This window comes from Hemibagrus wyckioides, linkage group LG09, assembly GCF_019097595.1.
Source record: "Hemibagrus wyckioides isolate EC202008001 linkage group LG09, SWU_Hwy_1.0, whole genome shotgun sequence".
Classification (NCBI taxonomy): Eukaryota; Metazoa; Chordata; class Actinopteri; order Siluriformes; family Bagridae; genus Hemibagrus; species Hemibagrus wyckioides.
In genome coordinates this window covers 1,262,356-1,270,485 of record NC_080718.1, presented here as the reverse complement: position 1 = coordinate 1,270,485, position 8,130 = coordinate 1,262,356, and the positions used below count along the sequence as shown (strand labels likewise).

The following is an 8,130-nucleotide window of genomic DNA, read 5'->3' as shown; positions in this document are numbered from 1 at the left end:
AGATGGGTTCTGTGTCCCAGAGATGAACCTGCTTTGGTGCGAAATGTGTGCATCAACCACAGAACAAAAACAAAACACCTTGTGAAGATACTGGCTGAAGCTGGGAAGAAAGTGTCATTATCCACAGTGAAACGAGTCCTGTACCGACATGGGCTGAAAGGCCACTCAGCAAGGAAGAAGCCATTACTTCAAAAACAACATAAAAAAGCCAGATTACAGTTTGCAAATGGACACAGGGACAAAGACCTTAATTTTTGGAGAAATGTCCTGTGGTCTGATGAAACTAATATTGAACTGTTTGGCCATAATGACCATTGTTATATTTGGAGGAAAAAGGGGGAAGCTTGCAAGTCTGAGAATACCATCCTAACTGTGAAGTACGGGAGTGGCAGCATCATGTTGTGGGGGTGTTTTGCTGCAGGATGGACTGGTGCACTTCTCAAAATAGTTGGCATCATGAGGAAAGAACATTATGTAGAAATATTGAAGCAATCTCAAGACATCAGCCAGGAAGTTAAAGCTTGGTTGCAAATGTGTCTTCCAAATGGACATACCACCAAATTAGTTACAAAATGGCTTAAGGACAACAAACTCAATGTTTTGGAGTGGCCATCACAAAGCCCTGATCTCAGTCCTATAGAAAATTTGTGGGCAGAGCTGAAAAGGCATGTGGGAGCAAGGCGGCCTACAAAACTGACTCAGTTACACCAGTTCTGTCAGGAGAAATAAGCCACAATTCCAGTAAACTATTGTGAGAAGCTTGTGGAAGGATAACCAAAACGTTTCACCCAAGTCATATAGTTTAAAGGCAATGCTTTTAAATACTAAGGAAATGTATGTAAACTTCTGACTTTGAAGAAAGTAAAAAAAAAAAAAAAATTCTCTCTCTCTCTCTCTCTCTCTCTCTCTCACTCACTCTCTCTTATTCTGGCACTTAGCAAATACAAATAATTTTGGTAATCCTAACTGACCTAAAACGGGAAAAGTTTAGTCTGATTTAATATCAGACAGTGAGAAAAAAGGTTATGTGTCTTTTTATAAAGTGTATGTAAACATCTGGTTTCATCTGTAAAGGCAGTTAATCATTCCTCACTATGTATGCTCACCCTAGAAAAAATGGCATGTTTCACAGCTTACAAGAGGAGAATTTCTGTTTGTTTTGGGGGTTCAGTGTTGAATTATTTTGTGTTGTTACGCTCCACAGTGGTGGTTAATTTTGGATCAGATTTGCAGCGAGAAAATAATTCATTTGTTTATATTAATTGAAAATGTTTGATAAGTTAAATAGTATGATGATAAAAAGGGTTAAACTCTAAACAAATTGTTTTGTGACACCAAGTTAGTGTTGTGCAGTTCCTGCAGTTAACTACAGCTAGTAGTCAGTGTAAGTGACCTTTCATCTGAGGGTTTCATCAGTTTTCAAGATTATAACACAGAAGCAGTCACCCACACGTTACACAGCATACAGATCAGAAGAGTGAATGTCAGAATGAATTTACTGAATGTCATGACTTTCTGTTGGAAAGCTTTAAAAAGGTCTGTTTGCAGGTCCGAACCTGGAGACAGTGGCTGATTTCTGGAGAATGGTTTGGGAGCACAAATCTGCCACTATAGTCATGCTGACTAACATACGAGAGAGAAAAGAGGTAAAACACATAAATATAGCACACAGTTAGCTCTGGAAATGCTTGCAAAGGTTAAATGGTTCTGAATCTGCGTGTGTTTCTAGGAAAAATGCTGTCAGTACTGGCCAGAGCAGGGCTGCTGGCTGTACGGATGTGTGAGGGTGTCTGTGGAGGATGTAACGGTGCTGGTCGACTACACTATCCAGAAGTTCTGTGTGCAATATGTAAGTCTGAAATAAACAAATGAACAGAAGAATAAAGAATGCAGAATTGCACGTATATATACCGCACATTGGCTCATGGTGATTTGTGAGGAATTTCATACATATAATGTAAACATAAATATGCTAATTCAGGCTAATTCCAGAAACAAACAATGGCATTTCTGTGGCATTTCACACTGACACTGTGGACCATATGTGTGTATGTGATGTAGCACTAAATGTGATGCCCTCTTTTATGTTTTAATCAACATGCTGGAGAGCTTCAATGTCTTTTTAGCCACTTCACTTTACTTAGCATATTGCACGTGCGCACACAACATTTCTTATAGCACAAATTGCGGTGCCCCTCTAAACTGGCCCAGACGCACACACACACCCGGAACCAAAATTACATGTAATCATTCATAACATCACATCTTTCCCACTTTAAAAGTAAAGCACTATCTTTGGGATTCTTTACTTCTATTACTAACTTTTATGCAAAAAAACAACCTTTTTTTTCTTTTACCTAACAGTAAAACAATAGTTGCAGTTTAACTGTGAGATATTACAATCAACCTTTTTTTCCCCAGTCCTTGAAATATTTAACAAATTTCAATAAGCCTTTCAGGAGTCTCAAAAGTGACATTCTTACTTGGCACAAAGTATTATGGAACATGTGCCACACACAAGACCTGAAATAATTGTTTGGTCTGAAAACTACACACCTGGCAACACACAAACATCATCTGACATTCACTGAATTTAACTAGATGGCTGTTCCTGAGAAAATTCAGCAACTTATTATTTCAATCAATTTACGCTCTAGGCTTTCTCACAACAAATCAATCTCACTGTTGGATATATAATCTAATGATTGTCAGGTAGTTCTAGGTTTCGCCTTGTTTTATATAAACTGTATCCGATACTGCCATCCTGTGGTGAGATTGAGAATTGACCTAATACAGGAGACTTACTAACAGGTACCACAGAGTATAGAAGTAAAGCATTAAGTCTCTTTATATACTTTCACAAGAAGACCAGCCTGTAACCACTTAATGAAATAAAAATAATAAATGAATTAAATGAAATTTGTTTTTATACTTGTACTTCTTGATATAAAACACTTTTCAGTTTCAAACATCTGAATCAGTGTTTATAAGTTAGGTCTGGTGATTAATTTCAGCTGGAGGATGTGGAAAGAAAACAAGGCCTGTCCCTTCACTTTCCTTCACTTAAAGCACTCTGAAATTTCCTTCAGGATGAATGTAAAAGTTTACAGAATTGCCATATTTGGCTGAGGGTCTGTGTGCTCAGCTGTTTAAAGAGGCAGAAGGCCATCATACAGATGTGGCAGCAGGAATAACACAGACTACTGACTTAACACCTTACTACACACTGTGTCACTTTAAATTTCATTCATCTCAGGTTACTTTTACAAGCATTACTGCACTTTAAAACTTTGGACCCTGTGTTTTCTATAATGTCTTATTTTCATTTTAAATGTACTTTTTTGTGATTTCAGTATTTATACTCTATACTCTTATACTTACACTCTACCCATGTGTGTACTTACCCCTACTGTAGCCCCTCCCTGCATGCTTCTTATTCCTGTTGCACTTTATATATGTCTCATCAGCACTGTGAATGTCATACATGTGTCTTAGACCTTGAGTCCAAGAGAATTATTATTTCATCTCATCACACTGTATGTGGCTGTGATTATCTTGAAATACCGCATCGTTAAAGCTCTGTGAAGAGATTCTGGCACTTAGGTTTAAAACACTTAAATCCTCATTATTCCCATCCTGCAGTTCTGTTATTTATTTTAAAGTAAATTGTTCTTCATAAGTATACCAGTAATTGTTAAGAAGTTTCTGTCAGTTCACATTTCACAATACAAATCAAATCCAGCTCCAAGAACAGATTCAGGGTCTAAGGTGATCTGTTATAAAGACGGTATAAGCTTTCATATAAGCATTTCTTTAATGTTAACTAATGCAGTAAATAAAGTAAGTTAACAGAGCCTTAATGTAAAGTGTTATCACAGTATGTTTATATGGTTTATTACTCACATAAATAATTGTAATGTGATAAATGTATTGATTATGTCCACTTCAAAAGAAAATCAGCTGAATCAGAATAAACCTAAGCTTTTAAACTTTATTTGTAGAAAACATTGTTTTCCTTCTAGGATTAAGCTCTTATTAATCCTTAATATTCTTAAATGGAGGCTTGTGCTCTAGTCATCTCAACAAAATTTGCATTAGTCCACCCTCACAGGTTTTTTTTTAACATTTCACAGGCTGAAAGGCTGAATTTGTCAAATGTCAGATTCATTCAATCACCACAAAACAAAAGACTTGAAGAAACCAACTCGGGTAAAACAACAAATCTACGCATGGAGTCCAAAATTCTGTGACCACATTAATAATCTGGGATTTTTCTTCAACTGCACTTTTTTCCTCTTTAAAATATAGAAAATAAACAATAGTTAATTTAAGATTCTGTACTCTTTCTAGGTGTCTATTTAAAGGTGAGATTTTCCTCATGTCTGATCTTTTTTACTGAAGCATGTGTTCAAGTGACACTGATGCATTTGATCTAAAATGGCTTGTAAGGTTTTGCATAAACTTGTGGTGTCCATGCAGCTCAAATGCACAAACTCATTTAAAGCAAAAAAGGCAACTTGCTAAATGCTAGAAACTCAGAAAGGCATCTTACATAAATTTCAAAGATTTTACTTCAAGTTGTCAAATAATATAATCTGTAAAACAAATGAATGTATTAAATTAGAAAAAAATGCAAAAAAGAAGCATTTTTCCTAGTGGTCTCAGACATTTGGACCCCACTATATATTTTATTATGGCCTTAGCAAGGCTATAAAGTGTCCACCTTTTATATATTTCTTTTCTGTTTTGTACATTCCTTATTTTGAAGGCTAGTGTATTAATTTAAGTGTGTTCATTTATGACAGAAATGGCCTCAATGTGTCTTAAAATGTCCTTGTTTTGTCTGTGCAGGCAACATTTATAACTGATTCCAGGTGTTTTGAGGAAATGCATCTCAAGCTCTGACATACTGCTGTGGCTGAAATTGATCTTTAAGACACTAATGTACATGGAAGTTGCTGGACAAAGCTCAGTCTGATGGTGTGGTTTTAGATCATTTGTGGCATATCTTGCTTCTTGTCATAGATAAATGTGAACTGTCTGAAAATGGAAAAATCGTGTTGGCAGTAGGACTAAAAGGCAACTGTAAGCAAACATTTTGATCAGTGGAGTTGAAATAAAGCTTATCTAACAGTTAGAACAGCTGTCCTGTGTTGTAATTATTTTATTGTTCATATTCTTATTATTAACATGAGTTAATCATAATGGACTTTTTACTGGACAATGGCAGCACACAGAGCGCTTACTCTAAATAAATTATGTTTATTATTATTTTTGTGTGATATGGTGATGGAGTTCTAATTGAAACACTACAAACTAAAATATTTCATCCTATCATCACATACTCTCCCATCCAGCATGTCTAGACAAACATGCGTACACATGCACACGTGCACACAATCTTGGTATTTCCAATGACCTTCGTATTGGTGTAGATATTTAATGGAACATGCCATTTCAGAGGCTTGTACCCATCACTGTAGTTACATAAAGCCCAGTATTTACAATATGAATAGGTAAAGATCATCTTCTGTTGTGACCTAAACCTTTATAAACTACTGTGTTGAGACAGTGTGTAGAATTCATGCACTTGTCAGCTGTAAGAGTGTTTTATATTCTGACTCACATGTCAACAGAAACAGAAGCTGAATAGATTCTGTATGAAGCCTTAAAAAATAATCAGACATGATCTTCCATGAGTGCATTCTCTGGACATCAAATAAACCCAGACACACCTCATATTTCTGCCCTTTAGATCTGGCAAAACGGTATAGAATAAGTTATTTATAGTTATAGTTAGTGCTGGTTTATATTGGTTTATACTGGTTAGTGCTGGTTTATACCAGTTAGTGCTGGTTTATACTGGTTTATACCAGTTAGTGCTGGTTATACTGGTTTATACTGGTTAGTGCTGGTTTATACTGGTTTATACCAGTTAATTCTGGTTCATACTGGTTTATACCAGTTAGTGCCGGTTTATACTGGTTTATACCAGTTAGTACTAGTTTATACTGGCTTATACTGGTTTATACTGGTTAGTGCTGGTTTATACTGGTTTATACCAGTTAATTCTGGTTTATACTGGTTTATACCAGTTAGTGCTGGTTTATACTGGTTTATACCAGTTAGTGCTGGTTTATGCTGTCTTATATAGGTAGAGAGAAAGAGAGAGAGAGAGAGAGAGAGAGAGAGACCTTGTAAGTTTTACTCCCCTATTTACATCAACGGGTCTGAAGTAGAGCGTGTCTCCAGCTTTAAGTTCCTGGGTGTCCACATCTCTGAGGATCTGTCCTGGCATCTGAACACCTCAACTCTGTTTCAGAAGGCACAACAGCATCTTTACTTCCTAAGGAGACTGAAGAAAGTTCACCTATCCCCCAAGATCCTGACCAACTTTTACCGCTGCATCATTGAGAGCATCTTGATGAGCTGCATCACAGTGTGGCATGGCAGCTCCACGATGTGTGAAAAAAAATCTCTGCAAAGGGTTGTGAAAACCGCCCAATGCATCATCGGCACCCAACTACCTGCCATTGGGTCTCTTCACCACAGTAGATGTCTACACAGAGCACACAAAATAATCAAAGACTCCTCCCACCCGAGTCACAAACTGTTCAACCTTCCATCCAGGAGGAGATACAGGTCCATCCTCCAGTTCCAGGCCAGTTTTTTTCCTTCAACCATAAATCTACTGAACTCTACACTACACCACTAGGACACTCATGTCTTTCTACACTTACCACTTTACAGTTCTGCTCCACTCTGTACATTCTGTTAATATAATATTTTTCACTGTTAAACATTCTGTTGTACATTCTGTTATAATATAATTTTTTCTCAGTGTGTAATATAATTATTGTACATATTGTCCATTTCATAGATTACACCTAGTATTATCTATTTGTCTATCTATTTATATACATTTACATATACTATATTTATACATACTATATAATATATGTAGATTATCTGTTACTGTTGTACATACATTTTACATAATGCACACATTTTTAGCACAATTATAATTACACCTGTCACTTTATCTACTGTAAATACTACTTGCACATACTTCTCTATGCACACTCTGACATAGCCTTATTTATCGATGTACATATTTACATATTTATCTGCACCTGTTCATTGGCAGAATTTCTACTATTTGCACTTCTGGTAGATGCTAAACAGCATTTCATTGCTATGTACCTGCACTCTGCAATGACAATGAAGTTGAATCTATCTATCTATCTATCTATCTATCTATCTATCTATCTATCTATCTATCTATCTATCTATCTATCTATCTATCTATCTATCTATCTATCTATCTATCTATCTAATGCGGGTTTCACGCTGTCCACCAGGCGCCTCAAAAGCGATGGGCCAAAACCTTCAGATGTGAACGTTTGTGTGCATCGCTGCATGTCAAAGCTTTTCCATAGGACAGAAATACCTGTTCTTGTCTAGACCTGATCGGTGAGCAGTACACCCCGTATGGCTCGCCAGCTCATCACTGTGCAAACACATTCACGCACTCGCTCATACCTAATAGCAATTTGTTTCAGCCGATCCACCTACTGGCATGTCTTTTGGAGGTGAGAGGAAACCGGAGAACACCGGGTGTACACGCACGGGGACTCTGGACAGACTGCAAACTGGTGACCCTGCAGCTGAGAGGTGGGACCTCTTTTAAGTCTTTTGAGACAGTCTGTGCAGACATTCTGTTGACGTTAAATTTGTTTAAACTGCTGTTTCCTCAGGTGTAACTCATCCGGAATTGCCGTAAATCGGCACTTGAGGCCAATCCTGGGTGCTGCACCCAGCCGCACGAGGCCCACATACCTGTCTGCGTCTCCCTGGAGGTCTAGCGGCTAGGATTCCGCGCTCTCACCGCCGCGGCCCGGGTTCGATTCCTGGTCAGGGAAGCGAGCTCTTTTTCGCGCCCGGCCAGAGCTAGCGGCTGCAAGAGGCAGATGCACTCAAACGGCGCGCTTCCCGGAGGCTGGTAAAAGCCGTCCTTCGAGCCGGATTTGAACCAGCGACCTAAGGATGTCCATTTGTAAGCACCTACAGTCCTCCGCTCTACCAGCTGAGCTATCGAAGGGAGGGCTCAGGGCTGCCTTTGGGCAGTGA

The 8,130-nt window shown here is 38.0% G+C and overlaps 1 non-coding gene across 1 annotated transcript; it reads right to left on the bottom strand.

The window, feature by feature from the left end:
- Positions 1–8,012: 8,012 nt before the first annotated feature.
- On the bottom strand, positions 8,013–8,101 carry trnay-gua (transfer RNA tyrosine (anticodon GUA)). Its single transcript is given in 2 exon segments — positions 8,013–8,048; positions 8,065–8,101. It is a non-coding gene; the product is annotated as a tRNA-Tyr (tRNA).
- Positions 8,102–8,130: the final 29 nt, after the last annotated feature.